The sequence below is a fragment of the Heterodontus francisci genome, chromosome 34 (assembly GCF_036365525.1).
Source record: "Heterodontus francisci isolate sHetFra1 chromosome 34, sHetFra1.hap1, whole genome shotgun sequence".
NCBI classification, from domain to species: domain Eukaryota; kingdom Metazoa; phylum Chordata; class Chondrichthyes; order Heterodontiformes; family Heterodontidae; genus Heterodontus; species Heterodontus francisci.
Genome location: NC_090404.1, coordinates 12,178,976 through 12,198,871, shown reverse-complemented (window position 1 = coordinate 12,198,871; position 19,896 = coordinate 12,178,976). Strand labels below are relative to the sequence as shown.

Sequence of the window (19,896 nt, the reverse complement as noted above, 5' to 3'; positions counted from 1 at the left end):
TTGAAAGACAAAGCATTCGTACAGATAAGCTGTTAATGGACTGAAAATTGAACAGCCGCAAGTACAAACATACTGTCATCAATGTACTGGAAAAAGAGTTGGGGGAGGGGGCCTGAGTCGGACTGAAACAATGAATGGTCGACATATCCCACAAAAAGACAGGCATAACTAAGATTCATGCGGGGACCCATTGCAACACCTTTTACTTGAAGGAAGTGAGTGGAGTTGATGGAGGAGTTGTTCAATGTGAGAACAAGTTCAGCCAGGCAGAGGAGGGTGGTGGTGGATGGGGACTGGTTGGCCCTCTGTTCAAGGAAGAAGCAGAGAGCCCTCAAACCGTCCTGGTGGGGGATGGAGGTGTAGAGCGATTGGACCTCCATAGTGAAGAGGAGGCGGTTGGGGCCAGGTTACTGAAAATTGTCAAAATGACGTAGGGCATCAGAAGAGCCACGGATGTAGGTGGGAAGAGACTGGAACACCGGAGAAAAGATAGAGTCAAGATAGGAAGAAATAAGTTCAGTGGGGCAGGAGCAGGCTGACACAATGGGTCTGCCGGGACAGTCCTGTTTGTGGATTTTGGGAAGGAGGTAGAAGCGGGCTATCCGGGGTTGTTGGAGTATGGGGTTGCAAGCTGTAGAGGGAAGATCTCCAGAGGAGATGAGGTCAGCTACATCTTGCCAGGACTAAGTGGCACATGCACAGGATGACTTAATCATGTAGTGCTGACCTCATCGCGTTTCTGCGCCAGGTCCGCCATTGTGCATGCCTCCAATAGTCTGGTACCTCTCCTGTATCTGGTGAGGATTTGAAGATGATCCTCAGCCCATCTGTTATTTCCTCCCTAGCTTCCTTTAACAACCTGGGATGAAATCCATCAGACCCTGGCAATTTATCCGCTTTCAGGGATACCAGACCCTCCAGTACTTCCTCTCTCATTATGCTTATCGTATCTAATATTTCACAATCCTCCTCTTTAACTACAATATCTGCATCAACCCTCTCCTTTATAAAGACAGAGACAAAAAGCTCATTCAGAACCTTGCCCACATCTTCTGCATCTAAGCGTATGTTCCCTTGTACATCTCTGATTGGCCCTACCCTTTCCTTAGTTATCCTCTTGCTAATAATGTACTGATAAAACGTCTTCAAGTTTTCCTTTATTTCCCCGCCAAAATTTTTTCATGTCCTCGCTTTGCTTTTCTAATTTCCTTTTTTACTTCACCCTTATTTGATGATTCATTTAGCATATCATCCCTCCTCAAAGCTGTCCTGGTGCGGACGAAACCTTCACATTTACAGACGAAGATGGAACAGCAATTTTGATAGAAACTGAAGTCGGTTTTCCTTTCAAAAGAGTTGTTCTTCTAAATAAACGGCAAACAATATGTGACGTCACTGACGCATGGCCGACCGTACGCCACAGAAAGCTGTCGTAGTGTACGTCATGCAAAGATGGTGGAGCGTACGTCTCAAAACCACGGCAGACGCCGGTTACCCGAGCTGTGGATGACAGAAATGGGTTTCACCGTGTCGTCGCACTGTGATTGGCTGTTTCCCCCATTGATTTCGAGTCTGGGGGCCACGGCCGTCTCCAACCTCCGATCAGCCCCTGTGATCCCTGATTCATGGCTGTGACCCAAGGCAGGTCTGTCCAGCATCTTAAAGCTGCCGTGCAGCAATAAGTCTTATGCAGTCCGGGGAAAGGACAAAGGGACAGAGAGAGTCAGCGAGGGCAATTCACGATAAATGTAGCATAGAGGACAGGACAGCTCCAAATGATAGTGGTGGGGAATGAGGGGGGAGAGATATTGGGGCAGCGAAAGAGTTCAAGCATCAACGCCACCCATTCCCAAATATCACTCCGAGCCCTCCAGAAGGGCCGTTAATTCTTCCTTCCCTTAACCTGATGTGATATTCAACTTGAGGAGACCTCGCAGCTGAATATCATTTTTTTTTTGTAATTCCTTCATGGGATTTGGGTGTCGCTGTCTAGGCTGGCATTTATTGTCGATCCCTAATTGGCCTTAAGAAAGTGGTGATGAGTTGCCTTCTTGAACTGCCGCAGTCTTGTGGGGTAGAAACACCCAAAGTGCTGTTCGGAAGGGAGTTCCAAGATTTTGGTCCAGCGTCCCTATGCCTCTTTGAAAGATCTCTCTAAATCATCCCTCACCATTTACAATTTTCACACTACGCTGCATTGTTTTCATTTTCAAGTAAAGGAACAACTCCCTTTCGAAAGTTACTATTCCAAAATGCTTCCACCAACCTTCCAAGCAATGCATTCTAAATCTTAACAAATCTCCATGTATTAAATAAAACTTATTTTTCCTTGTCCTTTTTTAAGCAATTCTTTTAAATCGGAGTCCTGGGTTACACCAGTTACATGCAATCTACTCTATACTGATATGGGGAGAGCAATCCCAGTTTTTCTCGTTTCCCCACATACAAGTTTATCACTTTATTCATTCCTTCACGGGATGTGGGCATCGCTGGCGAGGTCAGCATTTATTGCCATCCCTAATTGCCCTTGAGAAGGTGGTGGTGAGCTGCCTTCTTGAACCACTGCAGTCCTTGGGGTGTAGGTGCACCCACAGTGCTATTAGGAAGGGATCTTGAATTTTGACCCAGCGACAGCAAAGGAACGACGATATAGTCCCAGGTCAGGATGGTGTGTGGCTTGGAGGGGACCTTGAAGTTGGTGGTGTTCCCATGCATCTGCTGCGCTTCTCCTTCGAGGTGGAAGAGTGCTGGGCATTGTGCAATCATCAGCAAACATTCCCCTTCTGACCTTATGATGGAGGGAAGATGAAAATGAATATTGCTGAAATTGAAGCTGAAGATGGTTGGGTCTAGGACTCTACCCTGAGGAACTCCTGCAGTGACGTCTTGGGGGTGAGATGATTCACCTCCAACAAGTACAACCATCCACCTTTGTGCTAGATATGACTCCAACCAGCGGAGAGTTTTCCCCTGATTCCCATTGACTCCAGTTTTGCTCGTGCTCCTTGATGCCATACTCCTGCTACTATTCTGGTGTACTTCCTCTGCACTCTCTTCAAGGTCTTGAGATTCTGTCTAAATAGTTGTGACAGCTGTTAGGCCAAAAGGTCTATAGCTTCCTGCTGTCTGTCACACCACATTTTACGGGTTTCCAATCAGCCAGGAGCTTTCCAGAAACTAGGGTATTTTGGCAGATTACAACCAATGCATCCACTATCTCGACAGCCACTTCTTTTAAAGGGAGATAGAATGCGGATCCCTGGGTAACGATCAGTGAGTTCAGAGAGATGGTATCAAAGAGAATGGAGCAGGGAGAGAGGATTCCTGGAGTGATGTTCAGTGAGCTCAGGGAGATGGTACAGAGGGATTGGAACAGGGAGAGAAGATCCCTGGGGTGATGTTCAATGATTTCAGTGAGATGGTAATAGAGGGAATTAAGCAGGGAGAGAGGATACCTGGAGTGATCTTCAGTGAGTTCAAACAGATGGCATGTAGAGGGAAGGAGCAGAGAGAGAGAGGGAAGACATCATGGAAACATGTGGCAAGGAGCACGGGTAATGGGTAAAGCAGAAAAGGTGGAGGCAGAGATTCGGCCTGTGCATAACAGAAAGGTGGAGTATGTGTGTGTGAGACAGAACATGTGGAGAGAGAATGGGTTGTGTGTACAACAGAAAATACAAAGATAGAGTCTCTGTATCAGATAGGCGTCAGACTCCAGGAATCATTCCCACAATTTATTGCCTCTCCTTTGTCTGATCGGCCCCAGGCTTTGGGATTCATCCCAGGAATAGTGCTGCCTTGTTTATCACATACCGTTCAGGCATTGGACATTATTTCCAAGGCATGTCTTCTCCTTTGCTTTAGCTAAGCCCCAAGCTGTGGGAATCATTCTTAGGGTTTGTGCTTCCTGCTTGTCAGATGGACCCCAGTTTCTTGGGATAATGCTCGGTATTTGTACTCGATGATTTATTATGTCAGATATGCACCAGTCTCGAGGAATCAGGCCCAGGGTTTGTTCTTCCTCACGTGTCTGTGTAATAAATCTAACCTGTACCATACCTGTCCTGCGAAACAGTGTAGAAAGAGCTTTCTTCTGTGTCTAACTGGTGCTGTACTTGTCCTGGGAGTGTTTGATGGGACAGTGTAGAGTGAGATTACTCCGACATCTAACCTTTTCCATGCCTGTCCTGGAAAAGTTTGTTGGGACCGCATTCTTTGTTATGCCATACTGTATCAATCTGTGATAGAGCAGAATGCTGCTCTTTAATATAACCTGGCAGGTGACTCTGACAGAACATAAGATAGTGGAAGTCAGCGAGGTGCTCCTGGTCGCTGTGCGGTCTTTCTGCCTCTGGTGGTTGTCACAATGAGGCAGAGGGAAAGGTGTCTTTACTCTGATGGGGCTCTGGATGGCGCAGCGGCTCTTTCACCGAAGAGCCGTGGGTTTAAACGCAACCAGACGGACTGGTGCAAAATAGATGTCAGGAAAGGGGAAAAACGTGGAACAGGGAATATAGAGCGGTGTGGGTGGCCTTGGGGTAAAGGATTCAGCAAAGTCCAAGTTTGTTGTTGTTCAATATTTATTAGCAATTTCAAAAGGAACATTTTACAGAGAAGACTTTAAAAGAAAAGGAAGAGTGAATATAACAACTGTGCATCACATTGAGAACAGAACACATGCGGTCTGAGCTGTCAGCTGTCTGTAAAACTGTAACATATGAGAGAGAGAAAACAGAAAAGAGAAGAAACACTTATGAGTAAGGAATAGTTACTTATTTACACATGAAAGTCGAAGATACATTTACATTATTGCCACGATTATCTCATACATTTCAAACAGAACAACTGAATTAATGTTTATGATTTTCTCAGCTGCAGATTCGGAACCATAAACTGAAAGTATTCTACTTTTACAGTTTTCCTCTTTTTTTGGTAATACAGAGATGTTAGAAAATGAGGAAAATCCAGGGCGGCCGAAATTCAATCATTCACTTGACCTGTAAAAGAGGGATAAAAGAATGAAGCAGAGATTTCGTGGTCTGGGAATTTCATCTCAGAGTTTTTTTTTAAATCGATGAAAGTTTTAGAGATTTATTAAACAGCTTCAGTCAAATTGAAGTGTGAGTGGTTTGAATCTTCTCACCTTCACCAGAGTGACGGCAGCACTGTAGAAAATGCTCAGGAAGAACAGGATGATGAATGTAGAAGCCGTTGTCCAGACGCTGCTGCTCTCTTCCTCATTGTCTTCAATCCAGATGTGGTCTGAGGAATCTACAGGGATGTAGACGAGAAAATATATTTAGATTGTTTATTAAAGCAGGATATAAGATTGTTAGTTTGCATTCGCATTTCTCTTCCTTAACCCATGATTTTGCTCCCGAATTTAATTTTAAATCTATATCTGTTGTTAGATTAATCACATTCAGCAATCAATCTCTGTTAGTAACTCCACAGTCGTTCTTCATTTATGATCCTCGTCCAAGTCATATTGGAAAAGATGTCAGTTTTTCCTTCAGTGTCAGGCGCTTTTATTTTGGATCAATTTCGTTCTATCCTTAGCAATTATGGTGAGATACCGAGGGAGGTTTACTGATCGATAACAATTATTGTGAAGATAGATTCAGATAACTACTTGTTTGGAGATTGTCAATGGTGCTGGGTAAGAGATCGGATGTGAGTTCCAATCTTGTTTGTTTATTTGTGATGAGTGTGGTTAGTAAATCATTAATTGATCGCAGTTTCTAACTGAGAACATTGCTTCATTGGGATTGGAAGTCCAACATGTATCAAGGAAATTGTTGGGGACGTTGTCTGTTCAAATAGTGCATTTGAATTCTGCTTTCGTCTGTAGTCTAGTGTTTTTGTCTGTGCGCTTTATTGCTTCTGTGTGTGTGTATCAGTATCTCTTGCTTTGCATTACTCTGTGTGTGTGTATCCATGTGTGCTTGCGTGTGAGTGTTAATGAATGTGTTTATTTGTTCGTTTATATACTCAAGTGCGAGTGTATTAGTGTTCTTGTTTAAATGTTGATGGCTGTGCCAATGTGCATAGATATGTGTATTCAAGTGACCGCATGTGTGTATGCGGCTGTGTGTGCGCTTGGATGTGTGTGTGTGTGTGTTGTGCCTATCTGTCCCTGTTTTGTGTGAGTGTGTTAATATTTATTTAAGTGTGAGTTTGTTAACCTGTGTTTCTGTGTTGATGGATCTTTATGTGTCCCTGTAAGTTAATGCGTATTTATGTGTCAATGTGTCTATCTGGGTGTGTTAATGTGTTTGTGTGTGTTAATGTTTACATTTATGCATTAATGCGTGTCTTCATGTATGATTATTTGTACATGTGTGCGAATGTATGTGTTTATGTGCATGTTTGTTTATCCATGTGTGTGTCAGTATATTAAAGTTGGTGTTTATTTCTGTGTCAGTGAGTGTGTCAGTATCTTAAGTTGCTGTTGATGCTTATAGTGAGGGTGTAAGTACATTAAGCTTGGTCAGTTACCCTTCATCAGAACTGACAAATATTAGAAATACAAAAGGTTTAAAATGTAAAAGGATCAAAGGCAAACTGTGGCCTTATGGTCAGTTATTCTTAGTGACTTTGTCCTATCCACACCATTTCTTTTGTTATCCTTGCCCCACCCCCACTTTACTTGTTTAAAATCTTTTACATTTCTCATATTTGCTAGTTTTGATGAAGGGTCACTGTTCTGAAATGATAACTCTGCTTCTCTCTCCACAGATGCTGCCAGACCTGCCCAGTGTTTCCAGCATTTCTTGTTTTTCTTTCTGATTTCCAGCATCTACAGTATTTTGCATTTATTTATATTAATGTTGGTGTTTATTTGTGTGTGAGTGAGTGTGTCAGTGTATTAATGCTGGTGTTTATCTGTGTGTTAATGTGTCTATCTATCGACATGTTTGGGTGCATGCTTACCAGTTTGCTAATGTGCTCATAAGAAAGCTCATGTATATGTGTTAACGGTGAATGTCTATGTTTCTGTGTACGTGAGACTGTACTACGGTGCATGGTTATGTTTATGTTTGTGTGTGTGATTGTGGAAGAATATATATCAGCATTTGGGCCTGTTTCAGTGTGGAGGCGTATATGAGTGTGTTTGTGTGTGTGTTTTTGTCCGTATGCCTGTGCATATTTATTATTCTTCAAAGTTTCACAGAGAACCAATAACCAGGTCTGGCCTTGACAGTGTGCATTGTCGAGAACATTCTTCACTATTCTATGTGTAAATGTATTTTGTGAGAGATGCAATATGACGTCATCTGTATGCATGCAGCAATGCAACTGATGGGCCTCATAAACATCAGGAGCACAAGTATGAAAAAACAGAGGAGGATTATATCACCGGTTAGATTTGGACTGTTAGAATTCAATTTGTTTCAATAAGATTAACAGGGAAAGGTTTAAAGATATTATGTTGCATACACATATGTTTTACAAGATGGTTTCCGTGTAGAAAGTTTAAAATGCTCGCACAGTCAGCTAGAAGCTGACTTTGAACTGATGACAACTGAGACCATATAATAGAGAGCGGTTGCCTTCCAAGCTCTCTGCCGGAGGAGTGGGAGCATAGTGGGTTAACAAATGTCCTTGATCGTTTATCTATGGAGGAATTGAGTGAGGGCTGCAATCGGTTCACATCTCCCTCTGCCCTCTCTCTATTGGAGAAGTGGAGTTACAGTGGATTAACAATTACACCTTCCCTTTCTCAGTTCAGGAAGTGGGGTTACAGTGAGTTAATAAATTGTCCTTTTCCCTCTTCCTGTTGGGGGATTTTGGGCATTGTTGGTAATCGTGTGTCGCCCTCAATTCATGGAGTCACAAAGTTAGACAGCACAGAAACAGGCCCCTTGGCTGATCAGTCCTTCCAATACTGCAAATTAAAACTGGCCCCAAATCTGAAAGGATGGACAACACGAGGAGCAGGAACACCAAAATCAAAATTCACCTCGTTTCTTTGTTAGGAAAGGGAAAATTTCGGACCTCTCCCAGAGGGGGAAAGGTGCTGAAGTTACTCTGCAGAATCCTGTAATGAATTCGCTTCCTTTGTTGCTTAGCTGTGGTGTATCTGAGCTTGGAGTACCATTCTACAGACTTGGGCACGAGTTATTCAAATATTCTACTTGAGATGAACAGATCTACCCTTCGCAAATGTGGGAAGCAAAATTAATTGAGTGGCTGTGTATTTAAATCGCGATTGGAAGAAAAGGTCTTTATTGGTTTTTATTTAAGAATTGAAATGCAATCGAGAGATTCTCATTGACATGAATTGACAGTGTCCAACAGTGCAAGGGAAATGTTCACAAAACTGGGTTTACCGCTCGATTTATTAACTGTTCTGTTGATGATCTTCAAGGGGATCGCTTCATGTCCCACCACACAGGAGTAAGAAGCGCCGCTGGCCCACTCCTCCGCTGCAATGGATAACAGGCTGTAGATGAAGTAGGAGCTATTGTCGTTCTCTGCCATCACCTCGGTGTTCTTGTAGTTGCCAGGATTCACCGACTTGTCATTGACGGTCCACTTGACGAAGATCTCTCGTGGGAAGAAACCTCTCACTAAGCAGGTGAGGGAGAGGAACCTCTGAGCGGAGACATCTTCTGCCGGGGACAGGAGGATAGACACGGACGGTTCTCGCAGATCTTTAACTACAGAAAAATTAAAATAATGTCAATAAACTGGAGAATTCCAGAGACAATAAAACCGGTGGTTACATGTTAGAGGAATGTGCTTTGCGCTGAATTTTAAAGGTTTCCTTTTCCCCTCTGGGCTCTGTCCTGTTTTCCAGCCAGGAGCAGAGGTGGATGCAATCCTTCTCTCTGAGAATTTAAAGGATTAGACTGGAACATTACATAGAATTTACAGCAGAGAAACTGGTCATTCGGCCCAACTAGTCTGTGTTGTTGCTTACTCTGCACACAAACCTCCTCCCGCCTTACTTCATCTCCTTCTATTCCTTTCTCCCTCATCTACTTATCTCGCTTCCCCTTAAATGCATTACCTATGGTTCCAGAGGGTATTATTTCAGTGGAATTACACTTAAACTATCAGAATAATCCATGTGAGCACTTAATAGGACGAATTGGGCCTTGCACAAACGCAAGAAATGATCACAACCTCTCACTTATTGCTTCAATCTCACCGCTCACCTTCTTCCTTTTGGATGGATGCTCTGAGAGGAGTCGGCAGATCCTGATGACTCACCACGCAGTAGAACTCAGCCCCACTCAGCCAGGCTTGCGTCGAGATGTTTACGGTGCTGATCACGCTGTCTGCATCCTCTCCGGGTTGGACGGCAATCTCTGATTTCAAAGACTTCTGTTCTTGGGTCCAGGACACATTGACTCCATAAGGCGCATTAGACACGACGCAAGTTAAGGTCACCGTCGCCTCCAGTAAGACCTGTTCTATTGATGGTGGCAGTGGTTTAATTACTGGATCATTGCAGGAGCAAGGAACTGTAAAACAGAAATGAAAGTCAAACAAAGATTCATCTTCAAAATCAGGCACCAGTTTTCAGCCTTCACTGTCTCTAGGAGATTAAATCAATTTCGAGACATCAACCTCCAGCTGTTGCTCAAAATATTATAGTTTATTGGAAGGACAACAACCTGAAAGAGCTTCCTGGAGATCCTATAACATATACTGTGTACTTGCACCCTAAGAAGCCTGTAATGGACTTTGAAGCAAGTACGCGGTGTAAAAAACGAATAATTGTGGGAGAATTTGTGTTACGCACTGAATAACGTTCTTCCTGAAATCTCTGGCAGAGCCGGCTCGAGAGGCCGAGTGACCAAATCCTGCTCCTAATTAGTATGTTCGTATCTCCGCTGAATATAATGGCTCTATCTCCCATGGACACAAGCTAGACATGTAATTCACACTGGCTCAAAACGAGTGTCAAACGAAATTCCGAAATTTTGGCCCAACAGGAAAAAAAAGTTAATTTTCTGGCGCCTTGTCACGATAGTTGAGGAGTTGAGAATATGTTGGAACCAATCGCAGGAGGGGTGAAAGGTGGTGAAAATATTCTCAGGAGTCTTTTTGATGTGGAGAATAAATTGCAATAACGGTCTGAGGCACTTTGCAACTATCTGTCATTAGTGAGAACTCCTCATATGTCCGACTGGAGTCAGAGGGCGATCTGACCAGAGGACAATCATAAAAACAGAAGAAAAAGAGTAGTCCATTCATCCCCTCGAGCCTGTTCCACCATTCAGTTAGACAATGGCTGATCTGTATCTTAACACCGTCTACCCTTATTCCCTTGCCTAATTTCAATCTATCAATATCAACACTAAATGTTTCAATTGATGCCAGACTTCAAGAGTGAGTTGAGGGAGATAATTCTAGGTTTGCGCTACCCATTGTGTGAATAGCTCCTTCCTGATATCATCCCTATATGATCTTGGTCAAATTTGTAGGTTGTACCCACTTGTTCTGGAGTCCCACACCCGAAGAAATGTTTTTCTCCATCGACTCCATCAATTCCAATAAACAACTAAAACACCTCAGTTAGATTCCCTTTTCATCTTTAATACTGAAAGCAATACCAGTTAGGTCTGATAAACCTGTCCTCATTACTTAATGCCGCTCAGAATAAACCTGATATCAAGGTCACCTCACTCACTATATGGCATCTAGGCAGAGGGGACTATTGATGTGATGTGATGACATGTTGAACCGTGAGCAATCCTAATTCAGCACTCACAGCGGAAAGAAATATACAAACTGCATGATGGGAAATTAGAAAATATTCTGTGTTTTGTACGAGTTCCTATAAATTCCTTTATTTGATTAACAACAGAGCACAGAATGATCTGGAGCTTCTTTGGTTTAAGTCTCTTACCCTGAGATCCGGTGATGTTTCGGCTTTGGGTGACCCCTTGATGGGAGACCTGGCAGGTATAGACCTTGTTGGTGAACCATTCCCTAGCGGGGACTGTCAGCCGACTGGTCGCCGAGAAGGTCCCGTTCACTCCACAGGTGGGAGATGTGACGAAGCCCGATTCCATGTGTTGTCCATCCTTCAACCAACTCACGGTTATTGACTCTGGATGGAAATCGATGATTGAACACAAGACAGTTGCAAATCTTCTGCTTGTGATTTCTTCACTGGAACTCTGGGTGAGGATAACAGTTGGATGGACCTTGTCACCTTTACAATCTTCAAGAAAAACACGTTAGACATTTTTAGAAGAAATTAATAACTAATGCAAACTGTTCTTATATTTTAACAGCTTCTTTGCTGTCAAGCAGACACCAGCTGGAGTTTAGAGGGATCAGAACTGTGCACGGTACTCTGAATATGGTCGAGCCAAAGCTCTAAATAAGATCATTAAAGCTTTTATATTTTTCACAGTTTCCACAACACTAACCTGGAATTTCCTTGATCCAGACTGACTCTCCACGTCGAACCTCGCAGTAGATTTTGCTGCTTCCCACCTCTGACTCGGTGATGGTTAACTGGCTGCTCTGGGTGTAGGTTCCCTTCTTGTTCAGCACTGACGGGTAAGTCTTCAATCCAGTGGTGATCGGCTCATTATCTTTCTTCCAGGAAACGCTGGTGATTTGGGGGATGTAGTCCATTGCCAAACAGCCGTAGGCCAAGGAGCCGTCGGTGTTGGGTTGCTCACAGGAGCACAGGCCGTAAAGGGTTGGGGGAGACGGTGTCGCTGTGAAAGAATGGCAGATTGAACAAGTTAGACTCAGTAATTCATGCTTATCAAGTAACCAAACAACTTGGAATTTGACTCCAGCTAGAAACTAATTCCAATATTTTCCGATTAAAATCTTCATCCGCATTTGAGCTTCTACCACTTCCATCATTGGGAATCATCACCTGTTGGTCTCCAGGTCAGGAATTCATCTCTCTTTCAGGATCTGTTACATTACAAAAGTAGGAGCCTTATGACGTCGCCTGAATAAAGTACCTTGCATTGGATTGACATGGAAGAGGGGTTTCCCCATTATTCCTGCCAGTATTTATTTCTCAACCAAGAGCACTTTGTCAAAAAAAACACTCTGCATTTATTAATTGAACGAGTTAGACACTGTAATTCATGCTTCTCAAGTAACCAAACAAGTTGGAATTTGGCTCCAGCAAGAAACTGATTCCAATATTAAAACCTTCATCCACATTGGAGCTTCTATCAACTCCATCATTTGGTGATCATCACCTGCCGCTCCCCTGGTGAGGAACACACCTCTCTGACAGGACCTGTAACATTACAAAAGTAAGAGCCTTTTATTCATTCATGGGATGTGGGCGTCACTGGCGAGGTCAGCATTTATTGCCCGTCCATAATTGTCCTTGAGGAGGTGGTGGTGAGCTGGAGGTGGAGTTTCGCCGCTATTCCGGTCAGTATTTATTTCTAAACCAGCAGCACTTTTCAAAAAATAAAGCATTCAACATTTATTAATTGCAGTGTTTTGGAAATTTGCTCTTTGCAAGTAGACTGCTGTGTTTCCCCCACCCTTCCACCCCCTCCCTCCATCCCCAGCACAACCCCCTCCCTCCAAAATAGCGACTAATCTTAAAAACTACAACTGAGTCAATCAGATACTGTCAGAGACTTAAAGCTTATCGTGATTGACATTGACTGCAGGCTAACTGTATCATTTATTATTCAGAGATACAGCACTGAAACAGGGCCTTCGGCCCACCAAGTCTGCGCCGGACATCAATATCATTTATATTAATCCTACCCTAAGCCCATATTTCTACCACTTGCCGAGACTAGGGGCAATTTATAATGGCCAATTTACCAAAAAACCTGCAAGTCTTCGGCTGTGGGAGGAAACCAGAGCACCCGGCAAAAACCCACGCGGACACTGGGAGAACTTACAAACTCCACACAAGCAGTACGCAGAATTGAACGCGGGTCGCTGGAGCGATGAGGCTGCAGTGCTAACCACCGCACCACTGTGCCGAAAGTATCACTTCAATAGTTTCACACAAGCTGACTTTAGTGGGAAGTACCCTCAGTTGTGACCCAGTCCAATTACTGCATCTCATCAGAGTTTATCACTGCCTGTTATCTTTTGAAAATACTTGAACGAAATAATGATTTCAAAGATGAGTTTATCATGATGGTTATTTGTTGCCGGAGTCTCGACTATTTCCATTTAAAGTGCCAAAAGAACTTCCATTCTCCCATCAGTTCAGAACAGGTGCTGCTAACTGGGGCACGACAGCTGCTTCCTGAAACTCTTTCTTCTGAAAGTACACTCAAGATCAGGCCAATCTCATTCAATAATTATCTGATACTTAACAGGTTTAAATATTTTTAATTCATTAAAAATTGGGCTTGCATGAATGGTTAAAATCAATTCATGTGTGTTATTTCATCTGGGCAATGGAACAATTTATTTTCATATGTCTGGCTCGAGAACTGACAGCTCATGAGTTAGATGCAGATTGAGGATCCTTGAACACTGCGGGGAAAAAGCCTTCGGGACAGGTACAGGACAGTTAAATTGTAGAGTAAAGATCCCCCTGTACGTCCCTATCCTGACCTGTAAGATCAGACATCACAAGTGTTATCTACCATGGAAAGCCACCTCTATACTTCACTATCACTCTGGGTCAGATACAGCTCTAGTTTAATATAAAATAAGGCTCCCTGTACCCTGTCCCATCAAATACATCCAGGACAGGTTCAACCCGATTTAGATACAGAGTATTTTTTCTCTCGACACTGTCCCCATCAAACAATCCCAGGACAGTTACAGCATGGATTAAATATGTAGCAAAGCTTCCTCGACATTGGCAGTCAAACGCTCCCAAGGGAGAGACATTACTGATTACAAATTGACCAATTCTCCTTCTACATTCTGTCTGTCATGACACTGAACTGCTATTTCTGACTGTCACAGACTGGAATACTGATCTCATCGCAAAGGCGCCTCATCAGACTTAAAGCCAAAATTTCGTTTTTCTCACAGGTACAAGTTTGTTAAATAAATGGATCAAATTGCGCTCATGAAATACATGAGGACGAGCCAGAAGGTTTACAACCAATCGGGAGGATTACTGATCTCCACACAGTGAGCAGGTGCACAGAAACTGAACAGGCACAAACGGTGTAACAATGGGGCTCTCAGCAGATAGATCTGTTGAATCTGTCAACTTCAATGAAGATGTTTGATTCTAATTTATCAATTGTCAAATTGCGACCAATGCAAGTCTGTAAGCTCTTTGAAAGTAAACTGGTATTCATTTCAAAAACACCCTTCCACTTCCAACAGTTTCTCCCTATTTGTCTGCAATCTTAAAAACATATGATGTAGTCCCTCTTAAAATGTGTTCATCAAAACAATTCACATTCGGAGGAATTTGATGTCCGTAACAGGAACTCAGTGACAGCATAAGAATTGAACAAGTCAGGAAGCACACACCTTCCAAACCGATTATGCACCGGTTTGATACAATTGCATAATTAAATTTTACCAAAAAAAATTGAAGCAGTCCACAAAGTTAATTCATTAAAATCTGCGGCGTCACGTCATCGAGCTCTGAACAGCTGAGTAAGAAATACATTGTTCTCTAATTTATTCAGAATTCTCACCGACCCTTGAGATTTTGCACTCATTGGAATCCCGGCAAGTACACTACTTAATTGTGGGAGGTCATTTAAGTTTAATGAATTAGCGCTATTATTATATTCTTGGTTAATATTCATGTTAGCTGATTTTATACTTTTTTTAAAGTTAATATTAATTCAAGACCTGCTTCTGCCTGGTGCCTTGTGAAATAATGGGGGGTTTAATTAAATTATTGTGACACTTAATCAATATTAAATAATAAATATCATATTAATAGATTCAAACATGCATAAAATATATTACTTCTACTTAAATCGAATCGCAGTTCAATCATTTAAATTGAACAATAATTTCTCCTCAAGGCAGTTTCCGATCGGTGACTGTGCTGCCACTATTTAATCACACAATGTTTTTATATTTTACTCCAGTAATTTACAAAATTCCTGTAAATTAATTATTAAATACATGGTGCTTCTATTGAAAGAAACTTCAAAATGATCACTGCAAAACTGGACGAGAACAATTCTTTCAGATCATCTGCGGCACTGAAACTTAGTGAGCAAATGTAGCCGAGACTTTGTTGGTCAATTTAATACTTAATAAGAATGAATTGTAACTTTCGGGTATAATCTGTTCTTTGTCTATATTTCTATCCTGTGTGCAGCACAGCTAGAAAGAGAGGTTGTTGTTATTGAAGTCAAAACGAACATTAACCATTTGAAATTAATTGAATCTACTTGAATTTCAACGTGCTATTTGTTTGTCTCTCGCCTTGGGCAGTCGACAATTTCTTCAATTTAAATAAAATCATATGAACAATTCTTTGACTACCAGCGACTTCTTGTCTCGCGAAAATGGTTAATATTTGATTAGTGATCATTTTCTCGCTATCCAACAACAATTGACACTGAAGGAAGAACATGGTTTGGGCTCCACGCAAAAAATTTAATAACCGGACAGAGATAATACATTGACAAACTGCAATTTACAACTCCTATTTAAGTTATAAGTAAATAAAAGCTGTCATTCATCTGTTTTAATCAGGAATATAAAAAATAATTCAAAAGCGCTCATCAAACTGAACAGAACATTGGAATAAGTACCCTCTGATTGAAATAATTTCAAGCATAATTAAAAATTGTCTCCAGCCCATAAAATGTTCTGGTCATGATTATTGTGCGCATGGCACACCAGAATTCTGAAAGGCAATTAATGAATAATAAATCGATGTTAATATTAAAGCACATTTGGTTTAAATGAGGAGATACTGCCGTATTACATTTGTTTGAATTACATTAACTTGACTCTCCAATCCGCAAACCTGCTACTTATGCAGTTTGTAATTGCAGTTACATTCCACGTACTGAATGTGCGTTGTAAACATGGCTTAATAGTTTAATCTGCGATTATCACTTATATTTAAAAAATGCCTTGAAATATCTTTCAATGTTTTCTTTTCTCATTTCTGAAACTTGCCAGTTTTCCAGCTGCAATCGTCTTTCAAGCAGTTTTAAACACGTAGAATGTTTGCATTCGATCAGAAAACATGAAGCCGCTCAATGTCACCGAGATTAAACAATGCAGAACAATGCCAAAGAGTTTCACAAATTTTTCTTTGTAACACAGACACACACTCTCCTCAGCAGATAAACACCAAATCACATCACTGAATCCGGCCTCAATACGTTTCATAGAGAAGCAGCTTAATTCGACAAAAACTTTAGCAGACTCAAACGTAACATTGCAAACAAATCTCAATACAGAATCCACCGAACCCGCCTGTCTGACTTACCAGCAAATATATAAAAATGGCAGCAGAATTTTCAGCGCAGACAGCATGTTTAATAAATTAATCTTGATACTATAGCATATTTCATTAATATTGGCCGATATCACCGTAGTATAATGAGTGAGGTTATATGAATGTAAATCTGACTAAAACTGCAAATTTGTTATTTATGTCATTCTTAATTACATCAAAATTTAATGTATTACATATGAGCATTCGTGAGCAGTAGATTGATAAATGACAATTTAATTGTCATAAATAAAAATAGATCAAAATATCGTAAGGCTATTTTTGACCACTGACGTTTTCTGCATACAATTTTATTGCAAACATATTTAAACACTTATTGTTTGTATTAGATCGGAAAACCTGCAGTGACTAGATGTCACCAAGATTAAACATTGCAGAAACGTCAAAAAGTTTAACAACAGTTAGATATTTAAAGTAGCCCAGACACACAGTCTCATCAGCAAATAAATACCAAATCACATCAATCTGGAGCTGAATCCCGCAACAGAACCGATTGTGAAGAAACCGTTAAATTCTTTCATCCCTTTGCAGCAGAATCAAATGAAACATTGCAACAAATATCAAGACAGAATCCACCAAATCCACATTTCAGTGAACGAATGTTTCATTAAAATAAACAGAAATTTAAAATAAAAACACAAATAAATCAGTTACTGAATACGTTCATTTTTCTTACCTGCAGTCACCGTCACCATGGTCCCTTGACCCCAGTCCTCGAGATAGTCACAGTGTTACATTCCCTGGGCTGGGTCACACAATAACCGGCTCTGCACAGAATAGAGAGAAATCCAGCATTATTTTAAATATCCACACCACAGAGGCAAAATAAAATCATGATGGTTCTTCAGAAAATTATAACTGTGTTCATGATTCTTTTCACTCTTCATAAATTTCCCTGACGTTTTATATTTCACACAGTAACATGTCAGCAATTATTGAAATCACCAACTGACAAATGAATAATTATCAGTTTATCCATAATAAACCGTGCTAGTAAGACAGTGCTGGACACAAATAGTACTTTTGCTGCATCTACAGTTGGACTGTAAAAACGATCAGTGACCCAGGTTCATCAATTAGTGCTGAGGGGCTTTTTGTATTGACAGTAACTGCTGTGCCACCCAGTACACAGTGAGACACGTCGTGTCAAATACTGCGGCGGACTGTTAACTGTAAAATACAGAGATTAAATTCCACAGCACTCTTAAAAAACCTGGTTCCCACTCACCGAAGAGTACATCCGTGAGATAATTCAATTTGTACGGGTCATTATATTTATAAAGCGGATTGACATACTTCTGAAGAATCTATGCTGATTTAGCATGACAGTCAACACTAATAAAGCAATGGACTTTCATACATTTTCACAAACTGCATTATATTTATCCATTATTTTTATTTAATTCTCATTGTTTACGACCCTCCTGCCGTGGTAGTGATCACAGCTTTGAGCAAGCTCCGTGTCTGGGGATTTTGTAAGAGGAACTCGCTCTGTACAGCACCGTGATCCCCATAGTACCCACAGTGACACGAACCCGCACAAATACTGCACTCACTCTCTGTTCAGTACTGTCAACATTCACTTCAAACAGAAATTCACTTCTGATCTAGTTTAGAACATATCCAAAAGTTTACACCACGCGGTAGGAAGTGAACACAGCTCCAAGTAACTCCCTCCAGGTATCAGTCACATTAAAATCAACATCTTATCCAGGTCTGCAATTACTGATGCTGTTAACATTGAAATTGAGTGCAGGCAAAATTACTCAGTGTTAGTGTCTTCGATTTGTACCATTGAATTTTCTCTGTGCTGTTTTGTGTACGGTCTGGTTCTGACCGCAGCAATTAATAATATATTTAATACAATTACTGACCGTCAGGTTATGACCGAATTTGTCGAATCCCTCACGATCTGTTCTTGTACGGGTCCAGCCCTACGTCCACTCACTGTGACTCTGCTGCACAGTAATACATGGCGGTGTCTTCAGTCTTCAGGTTCTTCATGTCCAAGGCGAAGATGTTGTTTGAAGTGTCTTTGGACGCAGTAAATCGATCCTGAATCCCTGGGGCGTAACTGTTATCTGATGAATCCGCGTAGCTGACCAACCACTCCAGCCCCTTCCCGGGAACCTGTCGGACCCAGTTCATATAGCTGTATTCAAGATTGAACCCGCTGGTTTTACAGGTCAGTCGCAGGGAGCCTCCGGGTTTCCCGGTCTCTGCCTCTGGCTGAGTCAACACCACGTCCGAATGGACACCTGTAAAAAAAATATCAAAAACCCCGAGGATTAATCCTGGTGAAATGATTCCTGACTCTGTAACATTCCAGAGAGAGACTAACACTGAGACAGTAACAGTGCAAGACACGGCTGGCAAAAACTACTCACGGGATAAGAAAATCAGCAACAGACTGAGAGAAATCGCCGATCTCATCCTTCTGGCAATTCGGGAAAATGGTTCTGGCGACAACTCACTGAGCAAACACGCTCCCGGTCTGTAGTGTTGCGATTCCAGTTACCGACATTTAAATACCCGGCAGAAGGGGGCGAGGTTACAGGCGCTGCCTATTGATTCCCTGATGGAGGCGGTGACTGGATCCACATCCACCTTCCACATCATTAACAAAATGGAGTCATATCATTACACTGGGTTAGAATTAAATGTGAACTTTTTATTTGTATCCAGGGACAGTTATTTGGCTGCCTGGTTTAAATGCAATGTGTTACTTGGGCCTAATTGGAGATACTGCAGTTGAGAATGCGTTCAGTAAGAAATAATTGCATTGTGGACTGTAAATTAAATCTCATTATTTCCTCAACTCTTCACAGCGAATGTGAATCTCTCAGATTAAACTACGTTACCAGGGTCTAAAGTGACTGCCAGTATATTTTAATCCAACTCTCGTTATCTATCCCTTCAATCCGTACCAGTGAAGTATCCCCAATAATTTGAATTGTTATCAATTTATGCAGCTAAACTCAGGATATTAGTAAGATTCTATTTGCCGTATAAATGGCTGCAGTTACACTATTTAGGACCAGAATGAAACGTAGAAACATCGAAAATAGGATCAGGAGGAGGCCATTCGGCCCATCGAGCCTGCTCCGCCATTCATTATGATCATGGTTGATCATCCAGCCTGTTCCGGCTTTCGCCCCATACCCTTTGATGTCTTTCGACCCAAGAGTTATATTTAACTCCGTTTTGAAAACATACAATGTTTTGGCCGCAAATGCTTTCTGTGGTAGCGAATTCCACAGGCTCACCACTCTCTGGGTGAAGAAATTGCTCCTCATCTCAGTCCTGAAAGGTTTATCCCGTATCCTTCGACTATGACCCCTGGTTCTGGACTCTCCCACCATCGGGAACATCCTTCCTGCATCTACCCTGTCAAGTTCTGTTAGAATAGAAACTCCTCGCAATACACAAGTATCTCTCTCTCTCTCTCTTTCTCCCCCTCTCTCCCGCTCTCTGTCTACATTTCTCGATCTGTTCCTGACTCGGTGACCCGAAGC

General features: G+C 41.8%; 1 pseudogene; it reads right to left on the bottom strand.

Annotated features, from left to right (window-relative positions):
• Positions 1–8,212: 8,212 nt before the first annotated feature.
• Positions 8,213–18,895, bottom strand: LOC137349061 (Ig heavy chain C region, secreted form-like; annotated as a pseudogene).
• Positions 18,896–19,896: the final 1,001 nt, after the last annotated feature.